The sequence below is a fragment of the Globicephala melas genome, chromosome 1 (assembly GCF_963455315.2).
Source record: "Globicephala melas chromosome 1, mGloMel1.2, whole genome shotgun sequence".
Taxonomy (NCBI): Eukaryota; Metazoa; Chordata; class Mammalia; order Artiodactyla; family Delphinidae; genus Globicephala; species Globicephala melas.
The window spans coordinates 160166349-160186930 of record NC_083314.1 but is presented as its reverse complement, the minus strand read 5'-3'; the positions used below and the strand labels follow the sequence as shown (position 1 = coordinate 160186930).

At 52.7% G+C, this 20582-nt stretch overlaps 1 protein-coding gene across 5 annotated transcripts in view; it reads right to left on the bottom strand.

The window, feature by feature from the left end:
- Positions 1-19855, bottom strand: part of DLGAP3 (DLG associated protein 3) — a 66081-nt gene extending 46226 nt beyond the window's left edge. Inside the window, exons 1-2 of one of the 5 annotated variants that reach the window (XM_060308091.1) lie at positions 15707-15813; positions 15363-15471 (exon numbers count right to left, since the gene is read on the bottom strand). The gene's annotated coding sequence lies outside the window, so the exon portion shown is untranslated. Of the gene's footprint in view, positions 1-15362; positions 15512-15706; positions 15814-19259; positions 19398-19625 lie in introns of those variants that run through there. The other 4 variants (XM_060308106.1, XM_030865410.2, XM_060308098.1 and 1 more) reach the window with 4 other exon arrangements.
- Between the last annotated feature and the right edge of the window lie 727 nt (positions 19856-20582).

Sequence of the window (20582 nt, the reverse complement as noted above, 5' to 3'; positions counted from 1 at the left end):
CTTTCTTTGTGGCCACATCAAACCTGGGAACGTCCACACCAATGGTGGGCATTCCCAGGTTTCCCCCCTTCCTCCACCACCACACAGGTGCTGCTGCCAGCCCTAAACCTTCATAAAGATCTTATCAGTCTCTTTAGCATCAATCCATGTCCTCCCAGCTCTAGTCTCAAAGGAGATGGGTCCCTGTGTTTGCTTCTCTCCAGACGAGCCACCCCCAACTCCCTTACCCATGTCCTACAGGGCAGTACTCGCTAGTGGAGAAAGCTCAAGCCCTGAGACCAGAAAGTGTGTGACACTAGACAAGTGACCTACCCTCTCTAAGCCTAATGATACCTGCTCACCTATCTCCAAGGATTTTAGTATCAAGCGATACAAAACCACTCTGTAAACTCTAAAAGATTACACAATATAATCCCACATGTGAAGCCTTCATTTTGGACTTCCCAAATCCCCAACGTCCAAATATTAAACAATACAATCAAATCCAAATTACTGGGAGAAGAAGATATCCAATTGATGGATTTCCTAAAGAGAAGATTTAATTGATATAGATTCCATTATATAAACTTCCTCCTATATATCACACTTATGATCACATACCTTCTGCTGCCACCTCCTTACTAAACATAATCCACAGGCAGGAAAAACAAGCGAGGAGGGGACTAATAATTCAATCCATCGCCAAGTCCTATGGATTCCGCTTCCTAAAAATAGATCTGCCCACTTATTTCCATATGCACCAAATCACTGTCGGCTGACTAGCCAAAACTCATTCTCAACCTCCTTTCCCCTTTCCCAGCCTCCCTTGTACCTAGAAGCCACATGATTCACTTGTAGCTAACGATATATACATAAAAATTTGATGAGGGATTCTGGGAAAGATTTTTGCCTTTATAATAAAAGGGATGGGGCTTGCAAGTACCATCCTTCCTCCCTTTCTTTTCAACTTGAATACAATCATGATGCCTGGAGCTAGGGTAGCTGTCTTGCCACCATGAAAGAAAGGCCTAGAGAATCACAGAAATGCTGGCCCTGGAGTCACTGAGCCATGGCTCCGACATAAAGCAGTTGCCTTCCTCCAGGCCTAAATGCAGGAAGGAGTAAACTCCTCCTTATTTAAACCACTGTTGGCCAGATTTTCTGTATTTGCAGCAGAAAACACTGCTAACTAATCCAACTACCTCAGAACATCATCTCCCGCCTGGACGTCTGCAAAAGCCTCCTAAATGGTCTCCCTGCTTCCGTTCTTACCCGGCTCCAATCCAAATGGTCATTTGGAAACACAAATCTGATCATGTCACTTCTGTGGTTAAAACTCTTCACTGGCTTATTGATGTTCTTAGGATAAAATGCCTTAACCCATCCAACAAGGCCTGCAGGCTGTGGCCCTTCCTGGGCTTCCAAACTCTGCTCACAACACTCTCCCCCTTGCTTCCTCTGCTCCAGCCAGGCCAGTCTTTCTGCAGTCCCATGATCTCTCCCATCACGGGGCCTATTCCCCACCCCCTACCCGTCCAGAAAGCTTTTCCCGTCCACCTCTGCCTTGCTAACTCCTACACACCCTTCAGATCTCAGCCCGGTTGTTGCTTCCTCAGGGAAGCTTTCTCTGGCCTCCCTGACTAGGTCAGATCCCCCTGCTGTGTGCTCTCAAGGCACTGTGTACCTCTATAGCTCTTCTATCATTACCATTGTCCATTTGTGTGATTCAGAAATTGTCTGTCTCTCTTACATGGAGCATGTAAGCTCCATGTAAGTGGAGGAATTTCGTCCATCTTATTCACTGCATTACCCCCCCCCTCCTAGAACAATGTTTGGTAGATGGCAGGTGTTTGTTGAGTGAATATAAGCCTATAAAGAACAAGATCCTTTTCACTTATGACATTTTAATTCCCACAACTATGCCAAGGGATAGATATTATCCCCACCTCCCAATTTACAGAAGAAGAAACTGAGGCTTGGAGGGGCTGACCGTCCCAAGGTCATACAGTTGGTGACAAACCCAGAAGTCAAACCCAGTGTAGTCCCACTCCAAGGCCTGAGCTTTCCTCATACCTGGGCTGCTGCTCAGGGAAGCCAAACGGATTAAACACCCTTCTGAAGGAACACAGTAATGAATTTGGTTTTTTTGTTTTGTTTTTTAAAAAGGAAACAAATGACTAAGAACCACACACATACTACACACTCCAGAGGTAACCAAAGTGTGGTTTAGCCTTTTCCCCTGAGTGGTGAGTACTGAATTTGTTCCAAGTCCAAGGTCAGATAAGTACAGAATAAAGGAAGCTCCCTGAAACCCTCTGACAACTCTGGATGCTGGTGCTACTTTCCCCCATTTTATTGCACCAAGTCATCTATCTACTATCCCAGGCCACCAGCACACAGAGAGCTGCCCAGATGGCGAACCTCTGAGCCCAGGGGAGCAGCTGCTTTTGCAGTTGCCTGTAGCTGGCTAGGAAGTGGGGAGTGAAGGAGGCTAGGAGGGTGCTGTGAGTGACACATTCTCTGATGCAGCTCGCATCTATCTGGGATTGGAAGAAGTGGCACACATGCTGTCACCGAGAAATTACCCAATTTAGCACCAACTACACAATCCAGCAATTAGTGTCTTAAACTGGAACTTGCTGGGGGCTGCCAGGCTGGCAGAGTTGTTGTTACAAATCTCACTGGGAAACCAGCTGTGTAATTCGCCAGGAGGTTGTCACTGCCCCAAGCAATTACCTTCCAGAAAAACAATGGGAAATGGAGGAAGGAAAAGGGCTGCAGAGGAAAGAGTCACAGTGGTTTCTTGTCCTCTCCCCCAGGACCCTGTGTGGCCAAACCAGCTGATTTTCCTTTCTTGAGACCTAGGTGACTCCCAAACTCCCTGGATCAAAGCAGTTATTGGTATAGCCTCTGTTGTCAGACTCTATTAAAGTCCCTTTCCATTCACTTACTAGCTGTGTGTACTTGGGCAGGTGATTCACCTCTCTCAGCCTATTTTCTCTTCTGTACAATGGGGATAATATTAGCACCATCAGAAAGGGATGAAGGATGTGATGGTTAACCAGGTAAAGCATATAATACTGCACCTGGCACATGGTGAATACTCAATAAAGGTAGCTATCCGTATTTGCATTTTCATTTTTACGACTTCCTCCATTGGTTTACAGTGTGACCTTGAGTAGGTCACTTAGTATCTCTGGGACAGCTATATAAGACCGAAGGTATTCTACTGGAAAAAAAGCAGTTCTTACTCAAGATTGTCCACACCTGGGCAGCCAAGGAGCAAGGTGCCTTCGACAAAAGCCAGGGTCTCAGAGGCTGACACAAAGTGATGCTCTGGGCAAAGATAAAGATTTCAGAAATCAAGTATTAACTGCTTCATGCCTTCCCCCAAGAAGCTGTCTGGAAGAGCTACAAGCTGGACATGATGGTCCAGATGGCAGCAAAGGGTACAGTTGCTCTCTTGCTGTGGATCAGCCTTCTCTAGTCCCCTCACACTGGAGCCTCTGAGGTCATCCCCTCGCCAATTCCAACATAGCAGCACCTACAGCAAGTGAGGCCTGGAATTCATTTTGCTGCTGTAGGCCCAGGCTCCTCCACACCTGCGGGTGAGCTACGTGTGCCCTTGGGACCTCAAAGTTTCAGGCATTGCCTTCCCACCCCCTTTCCCTGTGTCAACCTAACCAGATTGGCCAGGATTCTGCCTCAGTTTCCCTTTCCAGTCCTCCTCCACCCCCTATCCTGACAGCAGCTCAGAGGCTGGGGCTCCGTCCCCGGTGAAGGGGCCAGCTAGTGGGGGGCCCTAACACAGAGCCTCTGACCTGTAGCCCACACTCCCATGCCCACGGATAGGAATTCCTCCTCAGCCCCAGCCTTTTCCTGCATCCAGGGCTGTCCCAGCCCCCTTGACCATTTCAGCACTGGCTTTTCTCAGCTGCCTTCGGCAGGATCTCCACAGCTGGGCTGGTTTCCTCACCCCTGGCCTCTTGCAACCTCGCTACCCAGCTCTGTCACTGAAGACTCGGCAGGCCTCGTGCCCAGCCCCCACCCTTAGGACCCTGGAAAAGCCTTCTTTCTCTTCCTCTCACTACCCCAGAAAGTGGAAAGAAGGGAGGGGGAACAGAACAGGAGGGAGGTTTGGGATCTTTTTCATTCACCTTTATTACTTCATTTAATCAACTCTTCCTAGGGGTTTAGGGTAGGAATTTTACAGAAAATGGGCTTTCTACTCCAAAACACTTGAGACACAGGAAGATCCAAGTCTAAATCCATCTCCTGACCCGTTGGACAGCGCTCAGCCCATGAATAACCCACACTACCCATAATCTCTTTGAAAATCCCACCTCAGGGGGCTTTGTACTTGATGTTCTCTCTGCTGGAACACTCTGCCCCAGATATTCCCATGGCTTCCTCTGTCTCATCTCTCAGGTCTCAGCTCAGAGAGGCCCTCCCTGACCACTCTCTAACTAAAGTCGGACTCCATCCCCCAGAAACGCTCTACATTACCCGGTTTCATTGCCTTCATAGCACTATTGCTCTTTGAAATTATTTTCTTTATCTATTACATGTTTATAGTATGTTTCCCCATAGCAGAATATAAGCCCCAGGAGGGCAGGGACTAAGTCTGTCTTATGTGCTGCAGTATTCTGAGTGTCTAGAGCAATGCCTAGCACGAACAGGTGCTCAAAAAGTATCTATCGCATGAATGAATGTCGTCACTTTCCACTCCACTCCTGTGTCCAGCAGCCCACAGAAAGGACCTCCGCTCCTTTCCCTATAAGGGCTCTAGAGAGCCCCTGGAGGATTTGGTATTCGAAATCCCGCCACCAAACCCAGCCCTGTTCGTCACTGTTTATCTAGGCCCTCTCAAATGGCAGGTAAAGATGGTTCTTTTCCAGCCACGTCTGGGGCTCTCGAGGTGTGCCCCTTGGCAGAGTTCAAGGAAGGCAGCAAGGGGAAAGAGGAATGAAGGGGGAAATTTACACTCCCCACACTGCAGAGCAGAAGGAGGAGACCGTGAGGAGGGAATCTCCCAGCCCCAAATAGGTCTCTTCCTCCAGACTCTCTGGGTCCCAGCTTCTCTCCCAGCTGGGGCCATATAGCCCAGAGGCACCAGAAGCAAAGTTCAGGCTTCTCCAGGGCTACCAAATGCCCTACGAGATACAGTTCCGCCTGACCAGCCTCACCCCTCATACCCGCTAGCTGCGGCCACAGCCAACTGCTTTGGGCCCATTCTTCCCTTTCTGTCAACTCATCAATCCTCAGGTTGCTCAGCCTGTCCCTGCTCCCCCTCCTGAAGGTCTCCAGGAGTCTGCTTTGGGGAAGTCATCCCAGCCAACCGCTGAGAGGCAGGATCCCAGGACTAGACTCCTATAGGACCCTGGTCAGGGATGGCTAACGAGAGAGACTGTGGGTGATGGGTCCCGAGTGACAACTGTTTGGGTTCATGTCCCAGGTCCACCAGTTACTAGACACGTGGCCTTAAGGAAGTCCCTGCATCTCTCTCTAGTTCAGTTTCCTCACCTTCCAAATGGGGACAAGCCTAGCTCTTTTCTCACCATGATGTCATGAGGATTAAGGTACTGCGGGTCAAGTAGCACAGAGCTGAGGGTTAGCTCCTGACTGCCAGGGAGAAAACACTAAGACATGTGCGATCTGGGAGCAGCGCCTTCGACAGGGTTCCTCAGACAGCCTCAGTCAGAGGCTGTAGCCATACCTGAATCGGGTATGCATCAGAGAGCCCAAACCCTGAATACTCATTTGTTTCATGCTTCACCCAGGACTTTCTGTTTGCCTAGGTTCCTTTTGAAGACCTCCCACCCCTTAAGCATGCTGAAGAGAGCAGAGCAGCTCTGGTGGCCAAAGATGATGGCATCTGAGAGAACTAGACGCCCTTGATTTGTAGACCCCACTGATCCCCGCAGCCAGGGCTGGTGGTCTTTCTTCCAACTCCAAGGATCCGGGAGGGAAAGCCCGGTGAACTTATTGCTCGGTATTGAAAAGACAATCATCTGCTTCCGACCATTTCATCTCAGTCTACCTGCGTGACCATGAGTCTCAATTTGGTCATCTGTAAAATAGGGATAACGATACCTACCTTCTAAGGCTGTGGCAATGAGAAAATAAGCTGATCTGTTCAAGGCAACTGGCACATATGTTTCCACACGTTGGCTTCTCCTGACGTGAGCACCCTAGTGCCTTCTTTTATTTGTATGTGTTTGATGAGATTTGGGCTGACGCTGCCCTGGCCTCCAGGATGCTGCCAGACCTGAACCTTCTAGGGCCATTAGAAAACAACAGGTAGAATCCCAAGTCCATGGCAAGGGTCCCCTGGGCAGCAGCTTCTCAGCCAGGCCAGGCCTGTGGCCTGTGCTACTCTCTGGCCCAGGTGTCTTGCTGCCCCATGAAGCCTGCCTCCTGGGTTGGCACACTGTCCTGGAAGCTCTCTGTGAGAGGTGGGGCCAGGATTGCCCGCACCAGGGTCTGTCTTCTCTGGGCCTCTCCTACAGGGAAGTCAAGCACAGAGCCAGCCCCCAGGGGACCCGATGAGGGCTAGTTGGTTGGCTAACTGCCAGGTTGACGTGGTGCCACCTCCCTCCCCTCTGCTCTGCCTGATCCTCCCCCAGCAGCCAGGGTCTCTTAACCCCTGCTCTCCTCGCTGGACTTCCGGGCTTAGCAGGAGCTAGGACCACAACGGGAGAGAGTATGGGGAGAGGAGTCAGCACAGACTATGAGATTCTTCCGTATGGAAAGCCTGTCCTCCCAACTTTGCCTCTGATGCAGTTCAAGTATCCTCTCTTCCGAGAAACCTCACCTAAGCGTGCCCTCCTCATCAATCCCAGAGCACAGCAGTTGCTACCTTCACTAAGGTCCCATACTTCAACACAGTAGGATAAATAGCTGTCTGCAGGCTGTGAGCTCCTTGAAAACCAGGATCCATCTGATCTATCTCTGTATAAACAAAACCTGGCTTATAGTAGATGCTCAATAAGTTCAAGATCAATAATTGAGCCATCAAGAAGCAGCACCCCTCGGCTGGTGCATAGAAATAGGGAGAGAAATGGGAGAAGGCATGAGGGAAATGACTCCCTGCAGCCGGACCAGAACTCTCCAGCAGGCAGAGCTGGTAAAGTGTGACGTGGGTTTCCTGAAGAGCTGGGAGTGTCCTGTCCAGGGAGGCATATAAGCTGAGATTGGAGGACCACTTTGGAGGATGGTATAGTATGCATTCAAGCACAGAACACATTTCAGATCATACACCCTCTGGTACCTTTCAACTCTGAAGTGTAAGGCTCAGCTCTTTGAATGCCTACAACTGAACAGGCATTGTGTTAAGTGCTTTAGATGTACTTCTTTGTGTAGGCCTCGCAACCATCCTTTGTAGTAGGTTCCATTATTATTCCCATTTTACAGATGAGGAAATTGAGGCTAAGAAATGCAAAGAAAATTGCCCAAAGTCACACAGGTGGTGGAGGATTTGAATCTGGATCTAGTCCTGGCCTGACACTCTCAACCACTAGGAGACCAACCCCTGGCAGGTCTAAAAGAGCATCTCTCTCTGACCAAACTGGTCTGTTGAGGTCACCAGGTGGACCCTCAGTGTGCCCTGATTCATCACTCAGCCTCAGGAAACCTCCACCCTTGCCATCCCTCCCTTGCACATGGGCATCCGGTCCCAAGACTGCTTATTCACAATTTAACACACGTGTTCTCCAGAAGCAGCTTACACAGCCATGCAGACTCATCCAACGCAACTCACATGGCATTTGTCCTCAAATAGCTAGTCATCATCACATAATGTGCACAGATATACACAAACTTGTTCCCACAAGGGTCCACACGCACGTGCATTTTCATCCAATGGACATTGATGCCTGTGCACACAGAAGCTGTGCAGATACAGAACCTCACATACACGTTCACATGTTTATCCCCACACAACCGACATACATGTTCATTTCACATCACTTAAGCACCCACATCTGCTCAATGTCATACACTAAATCCTCCCCCAACAAGAACTTTATCCATTGTTCCCAGATCCAATACTAGGCCCAGGTGAGCAATGATGCTGCCTCCCTCTGGGGTTGGCCAGGCAACCCAAAGATCGGGAGATGGTTCAGCCTGCCTGTGATGGATGGAATTAATCTACTGAGCTGGAGAAACTAAATAATTAAATCCCTAATCACCCCCCCCAAGCCAGCCCAAGCCAATATAGCTGAGGGAGGGAGGGGGCTCTGAGGCCCAGACCAATATCCTAGAGAGGAGGAGGGGCTTGGGAAGAGAGGCATAGACAGAACCCTCTAGGAGGGTTCTCTGGAAGGCAGACAGACAGACATGGTTCTCCAGTGCTACCGGCTCTCCCTTTCCACATGGAAATGGTGCAGCTTGGGAAGACAGCCCACCATCACCCACTAATACAGAGTGAGAGGAGGGGTACAGTCCTTCTCCCACCCTCCCCAGAGTCCTTCCTGCCCCTCCACGGTGTGCGTCCTAGCAGTGTAAGGGGATGGCAGACAGGACACTCAAAGTGCCCAGGACCATGGCCGTCAATGGGGACGGTCAACCCAAAGGGGGGCTGACGTAAAATCACTCAGGCCCTGGCCACCCCTGGAATAGGCCCCTCCCCTGCCTGCCGCAGATGGCAGGGACGGACCCTCCACACAGGTGCACCTGCTTCCCTCAGGAAGTGGGTCCAGCACGTGACTAACAGGCTGAGGATGGAGCAGAGGCCTGGGCAGGGGGGCTCAGGGAATGAGCCTGGGAAAAGGCCCCAGTCCGATTGGCTGAAAAGTGGGTCATTTTCCTTTTGAAAAATAGTGAGAAAATGGAGAAGTAGGTCGTGCTCTCATCCCCTCAACCCCAGGCACCATCCCGGACTTGTGGGGTGGGGCGAGAAGGAGAGGTCTGCACATGCCAAAGCCCCATCTCCCCCAGGACTCCACTGGGGGGGGCGCCCAGCCCAGGAGGCCAAGGTTGTCATCACTCAGGACGCCCAAGGACACGCACTCTCTGAGGCCAGGCCGGGAGCACAAGCCCCACCCTGCCCCGGGGGCCCTGGGCCAAGCTGGAGGGATGGGCGCTCCCGCGTGCAAGACCCTGAGGAGCCCCCTCCCATTCTCCTGTCTGTTGTGGTGCCTCCTCTCCTCTCTTCTCCTCCCTTTCCTCGTCGTCCACGTGGGCAGAGTCGTTGCCATGACACCGCGGGCAGGTGGGCGGCTCTGGCGGCTCTTTCGGCCCAACCCCCACGCTCAGAGCCCAGGTGGGAGGGGAGCGGCGGCAGCGCCCCCGCCCCTGGTCCAGATGAGAGGAGAGATTGGCAGAAGGTCCCCATCATACACCCCGGAACCTGGAAGGGGCTCTAGCTTTTGGAAATGAGGCAACCCAGCTCTTGGAGGGGTTGCGGAGGATCTCTCAACGCGGATTTTAGGCCTCAGGGCCCGCCCCCTACGCAGGTCAGGCAGCGGCACGAGCGGGGCTGACCCACAGGTCCCACCTCTTCCTCCTTTTCTTACCAGCCCGCCTCCAAGCGTTCCCCAGGTACCAAGTTTCAGTCACTTCACCCTAGAAGCTGAATGGTCGTGCCTGAGGTCTAACCTCAGTTCCTCATTCTGCAACACAAGCTCAAGTCTCTATGCTTTTTCCTTAGAGAGGAAATCAGACACAGCTGAGCCTCTCAGAGAGATTCCTTCCCTACCGCCAAAGCCCCAGCCTGTCCGCTAGAAATCGGGTCCCAGTTCCCTGGGTGTCCCCACATCCCGGAACTCCCACACCCTAGTGGGGAACCACTCACTCCTAAGCCCATACTTGGTCAAGGCACCCACCCGGCTAGGAAACGGGACCAGAGTGGAAGAGGGAGAGGAGTGGGGGCAGGGAAAGGTGAGGGCTAGAAAGTGGAGGCTGCCTGAGGATGCTGTCCTGCCTCCCACCACATCTGGCCTCAGGAAGTCTCGGCCAGGCCTGAGCTCCTCACGGGCTCTGAGCACCCCTCTCAGGATCCACGTGTTTCTCCCCGTGTGTCTCTCAGGCTCTGTGACTCTGCCTTCCAAAGACCCTTTCCACCGCTCAGCACCCTGTGCCCTATCCCTATTCCCTCAGGCAGGGGCCCTGCGTCACTGATCAAATGGAACCTGCCTGGCAGCCCTTCGCAGCCTGGCTGACAGGGGTAGACATATGTGGGGTGGTGGTGAGAAGATCCCATCATCCAGGGTTAGCTGGAGGCTGTCCCGCTTGTCACTGGGTGTTCATGACATACGTACCAATTTACATATAAAGACACTTTTACTTTCTTCCTTAGCCTTCCGCGACTAAGATAGTAGATGTCACCGGCTAAAATATGACATGTGCACACGTGTGCCTGTGTGTGCATACATGCGCGTGTTTGGACACTGTATCTCCCTGTCTCCACCTCCACTCCCAACGTTCTCCATCAGGCTGCCCTCATCCTAAGTTCTCACTAAAGCTCTTACAATGGGTTCCTAACTGATCTCCCTGCCTGTATCCTGGCCCAGCCCGATCCACTCTCCTCACTGGCTGCCAGTGCGATCTTCCTAAAATCTGTTTATTCAACAGATACGTATTGAGTGCCTCCGAGCCAGGCACTCTTCTGGACACAGTAGGTACAGTAGTGAACAAAACATTCTCTTGCTCCATTCTCATGAAGTTTCTCTCCTAATGGACAAAGAGATGATGAACAAATATATGAAATAATGGAAGTGGTAAGTGCTGAATTATTTTTTAAAAAGGGGAGGTGAGAGGACAGCATGACAAGGGGCTATTTAAGATAGACTGTGGGGCTTCCCTGGTGGCGCAGTGGTTGAGAGTCCGCCTGCGGATGCAGGGGACACGGGTTCGTGCCCCGGTCCGGGAAGATCCCACATGCCGCGGAGCGGCTGGGCCCGTGAGCCATGGCCGCTGGGGCTGCACGTCCGGAGCCTGTGCTCCGCAACGGGAGAGGCCACAACAGTGAGAGGCCCGCCTACCGCAAAAACAAAAACAAACAAACAAAAAAAAGACTGTGGGGGAGGCCTCTCCAAAAAAGTGACTTCTGAGCAAAGACTTGAATCAAGCGAGGGAGCAAGTCATGTGGGTATCTGGAGGGGAGAGCGTTTCGGGCTGAGGGAAAAGCAGAGGCCCCCAACGTGAGGCTGTGCTCAGCATCTTTGTGGAACCGAAGGGAGGCACTTGTAGGGGTGGCATCTGAGATCAGGGAGGTCCCTGGAGGCTATTTTACACACAGCACTTATGTCACTCCGACCCCACTAAGCACTTAAGATTTCACCCTGAGTGAGATGGAAAGCCACTGGAAAGGCATGATCTCATCTTAAGCTGGCTGCTTTTGTGGGGAGACTCTCCGGAGGAGGGGCTGGCAAGGGTGGAGGTAGGGAGACCAGTTGGGACATTTCCTGTCACTAAACCACCTTTTCCTACCTCTGCCCACCTGGTGAACACCTGTTCAAGCCTTGGCTCAAAGGCCTCCTCTTCTATGGCTCCTTTACCAAACCCCTCCCTTCCCCGCTCCAGAACTGACCAAGCCCTCCATAGGCCTCCACTTGCCCCCGTGAACACTTACGTCCTCCTACTTTCCTGAACACTCTCCTTACTTGGGTCCAGGTCTTTTACCTTCTCTAGACTGTAAGTTACCTGAGGTCAAGGACCATCACCAGTGTCCAGCACGGTCTGTGGCGCATCACCGACATAAGAAAAACGCTGGCTGAATGAATGGATGAATTGGCGGGGGCACATGTGATGGAACAGGGACTATTTGTAGGCTGTTGTTAACCTGGGTGAGTGAGGTGCACGTGTATGTCATCGTGGGTGGCAATCAGGCCAGTATTAACACATGCCCACGTATTTCTTCTACTCTGTCTATATGCATATGTGTGTTAGCGTGTATGTACATGTCGACAAATCCCTCTGTTGGTATGTACATTCCTGTAGATTTTTCACGTGTATGTATACATTTTAGAAAGTGCATTTATGTTCAGACATGCATATTAAGGCGTAGACAAGTAATGCACACATATACATGTACACACGCCCATGTGTGAAGCTGATGCACACACTTGGGCCTCCCTAAAAATCCCTACCCCTTTCATCCACTAAGCCCAGCTTGTTCTGCTTCATTCTTGAAACTTCAGCAGTAACGTTCAAGCTCCCAAACTCTTTCCCCTACATACACCCCTGAGCACCATAGCATCTGATGCGCCTTGAGCTCAGCTCCCTTTCTCAGCTGTCCCCAAGGCCTGTACAGTTTTCTCCTCTGCAAGATCCTTTCATACGGATGGTGGCAGGGAAGAGTTGGGTCCCCATGAGAAGATAACTTGAGACACCTCGAGGAGCCTGGTTTTTGGAAAAGAGCCACAGGCATGAGAGTGGATCAAGTTCAAGCTTGTGTGAAAACAACTTTTGGACAGTTCCAGTGTTTAGTCAGAATCTCTCCGTCTCATTCTTTCTGTCACATTTATTCACATGAATGACTCAACTTATGTACACATATTCACATGCTGCTAATTCATGTGCCCCCACATACATGCTCACATGCATACTTACACTCACATATATGTATGGTTGGGTGAGCACCCTCCCACACATGGGTTTAAGTAATTGCCTTTATGGTCACATATATACATAGACGCATACATAGAGTCATACATACATATCACGTAATACACAAACTCATAAATGTGTACCCATTCATACAGCATACTCACACATACGTATGGACATATACACAGTCACATACACACTCACAGGCAGGAATACACATGCACATGCACTGGAATAGCAGAGATGTGCACAAAGCCAGGAGTCCACATTCTCTCCAAGTGACATCACAAGTTTGCGTTTGCTCTCTCCTCTTGCCAGTCTCCCACTTCATTTTGGAAAGTTATTCCTATTATCAATAGGATATGCCCCACTCCTGGATATACTCCATTCCTACCCACTCAAAGAAAACAAAAGTCATTCCAAAAAAGGGCTCTGTCATCCCCTTGTCTCATGCCTGGAATAACCAATATTTCCACAGACAACCTGGGAGGCAGGGAACAATGGAGTAGGTACACCTCAGAATAGGTGCACCTTTTTCCACCCAACAGGCAGCCCCCACCTCCCATATATATACAACTTTTTAATTCTGAAAGGGGAAATGAAGAGAAAATATCAAGGCCAGAGTTCTTCCTCCCAGTATCTCTGGGTATGGTCCACGGCTCCCAGACTCCAAAACAGCTATTGGGGCAGAGGGAGGAACAGTAAGAAAATTATCCCTGGGCCTTAAAACTTCTTGGGGATGCTTCTCTTCTTCCCTAGAGGGCAGCTTCATGATGTTCAGTGAACCCCTCCCACCCCAGCCAAGGGCCCCAGCAAAGACAGGGTAGGCCTGGAGGCTTAAAAACGTAAAGGGGCAGGGGGTGATCTCGGCTCACAATAATAAAAGAAGCAAGTATTTAGAAAAGAGGAGCTGGGTAGGGAGCAGGGGAGCAAGCTGAAGACACCTCCCAACAGGAAGGCAGCTGCTGGAACACTGGGTCGTGAATAGCAGGACCCTCCAATGGGCCAGGGAGAAGGGGGTGGACATCCAACGTTCCATGTGGGGGTGGAGGGGTGACTGCTTCAGGCAGTAGCAGCAGCTCCAAAGTAAAGTCTTATCAAAGCTGTTATGTAACCAAGGGAGCTGAGTGGAGCACAAACACCTCCCCTCCCCAAACAGGCACCCACACCCACACCCACCACCTCCCAGCATCCACAGCATAGGAGAACTCAGCTCCTCCCAAGCAGCTAGAGAAGGGAGGAATCATCTTGATGAGTTACATCAAAAACATGATGGGTGAGGGGCTCCTTAGTAAGTAGAAGTCACATCTGGAAAGGGATGAACGGGTTCAGTGTGGGGTCCCTAAATACCTCCCCTTTTTTTTGAACTCCCTGCCATACCCAGTTTTTGCCCAGCATCCAGAAACTTTCTCCTTCCTCTCCCCTCAAGAAGGATCCCATTTGAATATTTGATTGTTCCTTGGGGATGGGAGGTGAAGCTGCTATCATCCACTCCTGTCTGTTGTTCCCCCACAGCCTCATCTGCATGTCCTGACATTTGGCTCTCATCCCCCTGGGATGACAAGGGAAGGGACCTGGAAAAATAAGTCCTTGCTCTATTCCCTTCAGATTTACAAAGATGGAGCATAAGAACCCAGAAAATTAAGATGATCCTGACCCTAGATTAGTGCGGGAAAGATTTACAAGGGAGCTAAGAACTGAAATCCAGACCCCCATCCCCCGATTTGAATCCTTTTTCTCCCCCCCAGATTTTTCTCTTTTCCCACTGCCCCATCTCTAGTAGCCTCCTCCTTCTCTGCTGCATGGCACTGAACAATCCCACCCACTCCTTAAGTCCTTTGCTTGGAAATCTTTCTCCCCAACAAAGTCTCTCCCAAATGCTGCTCTGAGCTCTGGTTGGGGTGGGCAAAGCATGAGACAGGCTTGCAGAAAATGTCACTGTCTCCTGTCCTGAGTTTGAAAGTATGGTGGGCAGGGGGATGCTACATGGTCAATCAAATTATCCTAAACTCCTGAGCTCTACGCACCCCAGGCCTAACCAGCAAAACCTGAAGTCTCTTAATCCAGATCTGCCTTGAGCCTGAAGTTCTGGGACCCAGTAGGAGAAAGGCTGGTGCCAATACCCCAAAGCTTATTGCACTAAAAACTACCCAAGAGAAGAGAGCTCACAACCGCAACATCACCCTCCATCCCTACCCCCACACCAACAGTCGGGTGGTTTTGGAAAGGGGAGGGGAACTGAAACAGGAAAAGAGGAGTCCCTTTCCCAAATACCGTTAGGAACCGTGAGGCCTAAGGTCAGAGGAAGGACCCCAAAATCTATCTTTCCGTCCAGGGATCCTGTCCTTGGAAAGTAGGTCATCAGGGAGAATTTTTCTAGTGAGCCCTCAGCACTGCCCAGCAGCCTTTCCATCATTGGGCCCCCAACACAGCCCCATTCAATACCCGGGACAGTTCCAAAGGAGCAAATCCCACCGAGTCCAATTCAGCACTTGGGACAGCTCCCAGCCACTCTGCGGTCCTGTTGCCAGAAACCCAGGATGCCAGAAACGAAAGGCTTACCCCACTACACCCCCGGTTTAGTACAGAAGCCCCTTTCCCCTGCCCCTCCCACACTCGCTCCCATCCACCGGAGGCACCTGGTACTCCTCTCTTCCCTCTATGTCCAAAGAGAGAAAAGAAACCCAGACTCCAGGCTTCCCTGAGTGAGCCTAGAGAGAGGACCCCACCCACCTCCTTTCAGCCCTGAGCCTCTCAACGCCACTCACAGCTGGTTCTAAAACCACTTTCCTTCTCAACCACCCCCCCAAAAATAAAATAAAATAAATACTCACGTGGGGGCCCCCAGCCCTGTAAGCAGATATGGCGGGGGGAGGCAGAGAGAGGTAGCTCCCCACACCCCGTTCTGAGCCCCCTTTCCGAAGGAGCCAGCTCCCATCTGGACTGGGGGGAGGAGAGACATGTGGAAGCACTGAGTGAGGGGAGGGGAGAAGGGAGAGGGGAGGAGGCAGGAGCGGAGGACTGCGGGGGGGGGGGTGTCGGGATGGGGGCGAGGGAATCCTTCAATTTCATTCTCTCCCCATGTCTACATCAGCCCTGCAGGCTCAGCTCTTTAATATTTACACACAGGAAGAGGGAAGGATGAGAAAGAACAGAGAGTGAGGGGGGCAGGAGATACCTGAGCTCAAAGGGCATAAACGCAGGGGCCTTGGGGAGCTAGGAGCTCACACCATCCCCAGCCCATTCCCATTCTGAGCTCTTGACTGGAAGGAAAAAGGAACCCTGGGACCATTCTGTCCCTTTGTTAACAAGACACTTTGAAGCAGCATCAGAAAAAGATCAGATCCCCACCCACATACCTGGACACCCCCACAAACCCAGATTTCTCGGGTGCCTTATGTTCAGAGGGCAGAGGCAGTATTCATGCACAAGCACGTTCTGATGCTTGGAGGAGTGTTTGCATGTGGACCGCTGTGTAACAGCACATGAACATGTCAGCTAGCATGTACAGGTTTATACAAGTATGTTCTGAGTGCATCCACATGTAACAGCCCATGCAGTCATACGCAAACTTATATAATCGTATGTGTCAACCAGTCCCCAAGCGACCTCCTCGCAGCTCTCCAGCTAAAACCCCAAGGACAAGGCCACCCACCTCCCCAGATTCCCTTTTCACAGGCCCTTCCCTCACAGCCTCACTTTTTCTTTCTGTAACATGGGGAGAAGGATTGATGGGAAGGCATGCTGCATTTGAGCCCAGGGACTTGACAAGTTATTAGCAACGATGAGCTGGCAGTGCGTTGCCATAACGATGGTGCCACCACCTCACCCCAGCTCAAACCCAGACTCCCCAGACGGCAGGAGGCCCGCTGAGCCAGCAGCCTTCAGACCTGGGGGAGGGGGTGGGTAAAGAGGGAATCAAGATGTACTGCTTGTAGAGTGGAGGGTATGCAGCTGTTCTTCCAACCCCCACTGAGAGACAAAGCTTTGAATCTACCAAGTGGGATGAAATCAGATGCTGGAACGGTTTCCTGACCATGGGGAGGGAAGACACTGGAAGGGGTCTGTAGAAGCCCCTCTGGACAAAACCTCCTGTTGTCACTTGCTCTTTTGTCCCTCACTCAAAAGAACCTCTTCTACTGATCTCAGTAGATTAATAGAAAAACCAAACAAATAGGAAGCACTTCTATGAATTCTGATTTTCCCACCTGTAAAATGGGAACACTTATCTTTTTTTTTTTTTTTTTTTTTGCGGTACGCGGGCCTCTCACTGTTGTGGCCTCTCCCGTTGCGGAGCACAGGCTCCGGATGCGCAGGCTCAGCAGCAATGGCTCACGGGCCCAGCCACTCCGCGGCATGTGGGATCTTCCTGGACCGGGGCACGAACCCGTGTCCCCTGCATCGGCAGGCGGACTCTCAACCACTGAGCCACCAGGGAAGCCCGGGAACACTTATCTTTATCATTTAGCCCAGGCTCCTGGAAGGCTTAATTAGAAAGAGTTTAAGGGTAACCACAGACCCCTCCAAAATCAGACAAGCCCCAGAAGTTTCTCTACCTAACAGGAACATATGAAGTAAGGAACCATCAGGCCAATGAGGCAAAATGCATCAGAAACTAGATGGGATGAAGGAAAATGGAGCTCAGCCAGCCCAAGTTCCAACATCAACTGGAGAGAGATGAAGGCAGCTGCTGCCACAGAAGAAAGTCTGGGAGTCTGGCCTGCAGCAGCTTCAACCCCTCAGCAGGAATTAAGAGATGCTCAATGGCCTACCTCAGTGGTGGGTATGGCTAGGAATCCCCATTCCCAGGAACATCTGTAACTCCTTCTCTTTGGAAAGGGGTCCCAGGTTGAAGGGTCTACAGCCTTAAGGTTACTGAGTCTTTGTTTCTTCTCCCCAGATCCCCTCTGCTCAGTTTTGATGAGCAGAGCGTGGGGTGAGACTGGGGGTTTCTAGGAATGGAAAGCAACATGGAAGGTTGTAAAGTTCCTAGGCTAAAACTAGCCAGGAACCCACAAGTTTGCTGTGTGACCTTGGGCAAGTCCTCTCCCTTCTCTGGGCTTCAGTCTCCTCACTTTGTAATTAAGAGGTTGGACCAAGTCAATTCTAAGCTTCCTCCCCTGGCCATCACTCTAGAGCTACATACAAGCACACTCCTTGGATGTGAGCCCCCTGGCATAAAATGCAGTGGGCACTGCCTGCCAGATCAGTGGGGCGGGGGGGTGGGGGATGCGGGGGTTGTATCTGAGGCTGTTCATCCTATGTTCATGTTCCTTTTAGAAACACCTGCCACCCTAGCCCTCCCGGCTCCCTTTTTAGACCCTGATTCACTGCCAACTCACGAAGCCTCTCCCTCCCCTCCCTCTTCTCTCCTCCTCTCTCCCTTTTAGGCCTTGGCAGCTGGGTGCAGAAGTAGCCCCAGCACTCAGGGCATGCTGGGTGGAGGTGGAGGGCAGTGCCACCAGGGTCAGAGAGAGCACACCAGGGAGTACCATTCTCTAACCCTGGCCCAGCCCAGCTCTTTGAGTCACCAAAAGACCCGGGTTGGAGTCTTTCCGAACCACTGACTAGCAGTGTGTGATTGTGGGGAATGCAATTCACCTCTCAAGCCTCAACATCCTCATCTGTAAATTGGCATTATATTAAGTTGAACCACATGAAATTGCTGTTTTGTAGGTAAAAAACAAAAACAGTTGAATATTGACAATTTCATATGGCTTAACCTGCCCTGCCTGTTTCCCGGGATTGTTAGGAAGATGAGAAAAGTGTTGAGAAGGGAGCGTTTTTTAAAAGCCCTGAACTGACATAAGGGCATTTTTTTTTTAATTATTATTACTTCAAAGAGCTTTTGCACAGACCCACCAGAGTCAGTGGGCTGAACCAATGACCCAGAACTTGGAAATTTAGGGATTGGAAGTCTGGAAACAGCCACCTGCTCTGATGACTAAGAACAGGACAGAAGCCTCCACCTGGCCTCCTGAGCTCCTGGCTCTAAAGGGCCCTTGGTGAAACAGTACTGGGGTGACACAAGTTCCAGGCCCCAAGAAGGAGAAGCACACACAGACACATACACTCCAGCTCCCCCACCCACAGGCCCAAGGGCCTCAGCATGCAGCTAGGACACAACCAGTAGCATCACAGAGGGTACCCCATGGGGTAGGTGAAGGTGGGAACCAACGTGGAAAGTGCAATGCAGCTCTTGCCTGAGTCAGGGGTGAGGAGTCCCTGGGGAGGGGGTTTGAGCTGACCTGTGAAAAGTCCCCTCTCCCTGTCCCATCCCCAATACCACCAGAAATCCCCTGGGAGAGGAGGGGACAAAGCCCAGGTGCGAGTGATTCAGAGTGAACCCTGCTCGTATACATTCTCTCTCTCTCTCTCTCTCTCTCTCTCTCTCTCACACACACACACACACACACACACACACGCACGCACACATTCACACAGGCCACAGATACCTGGACCCACTCACAGAAACAGTCGCACCGGCACACACACATCCATTCGCATACACACTCAGAGACATCCACAGACACACACACAGTGACAACACACACTCATTCACACACATGTCCACCGACACATACACAGCAACACCCTCCATACTCACACGGCATACACCCACTGACACGCACACACTCACCCACAATGACACACGCACACTCGCTGCATACACTCACTGGCACACACAATCACGCACAGACCCACAGTGACACGCACGCGTACTCACACACCTGCAGAGGAAACTTCTCTCTGGATCTCCCCGACACCGCCACTTGCCCTCCACAACCCAGCTGGCTACTCCCTCCCAGACCCAAGCCTCAGCGGCCCAGGGCTGGGCCGGGGCGGGCGGCCACGCGGCTCTACCCCGAGAGCCGGTCCGCGCTCCGCGTGGTCCGCCACCGGTCAGGCCCGCGGGCAGCCAGGGCGGGGCGGGGGCGGCGGAGGAGGCCCAGTCCTCCCCCATCCCGGGGCCGGGAGCCGAGGCCGCCGGAGCCCGGGGCGTGGGCGGCGCCGGGGCCGCAGCCAGGCCGAGGCTGGGGGGCGCTGCAGAGGGCGCGGCGCGCGAGGCCCCGTCCCCACCCCTCTCCGCGCCTTACCTGGCCCGGCTTGGGCTCCGGCCGGGTTACATGGTGCCGGCGGCCCGGGCCGGGGGCGCTGCGGCGGCTGGCGGGCGGGCAAGGACGGGGCCCGGCACTGCGGAGCCCCAGGCTGAGGGGCCACGCTGGCTGCTGAGCCCCGAGCGAGCGCCGAGCGGCTGCGGGCGCGGGAGCGGGAGGCGGCCAAGCCACGGAGGCTGGATTTCCCGGGGACCAGGAAGGGGAGGCGGGGGGATCCCGCCCGCGCGCTCCGCCTCCGCCCCCGCCCCCGCCCCTGCGCACGGCCGCTTAGCCCGGAGCCGGCGAGAGGGAGGGGACCGAGCTCCCCGCCCCCGCACGGGACCCAGGAGGGCCGAGGTTGCAGCTCGCGAACGGCCGCCGGGGTCTCAGAGGAGCCCCCGCTTAGCTGAGCGACAGCGCTGGGGAGACCCAGGTGGGGGGGCGAATAAGCCCCCGCCTCCCCGGGGACCGCCGGGGACCCAGGAACGGGCACACACAGTGTCACAGTCACGCACAGCCGCCTAGGCACAGAGACCCCAGCCCAGAGGCGGGCGGTTAGGGAAACAGTCACACAGCCTCCCAGACACGGTCTCGCGCCCCACTGAGGCACAGTCACACCCTGAATGTCACACACAGCCCCCCGGGCACATCCCTCTAGGAGACTCTTCGGGTTTCCCGGGTGAGCTACTCGATTTCAGCTCCTGGCCTCGGGTCTAAGAGCCCCCTTCCTCTGTTTCCCAGGGTGGGGCGCTGTGCCGGGCCTCAGAGCCACAGACAGGCATCCCCCATTCACAGTCCACACAGCCCAGGCATCCCCAGTGTGGAGCGAGAACCCCGCTAGACCTGTCGACTTTGCTGGGGCCCCCACCTGTACCCACTGTGCCCGTCCACCGCTAGGCCCTGAGCCAGGGGTCGTGCCTAGGCGGGGGCGGGGGAGGGAAAGGGGACGGTCCGAAG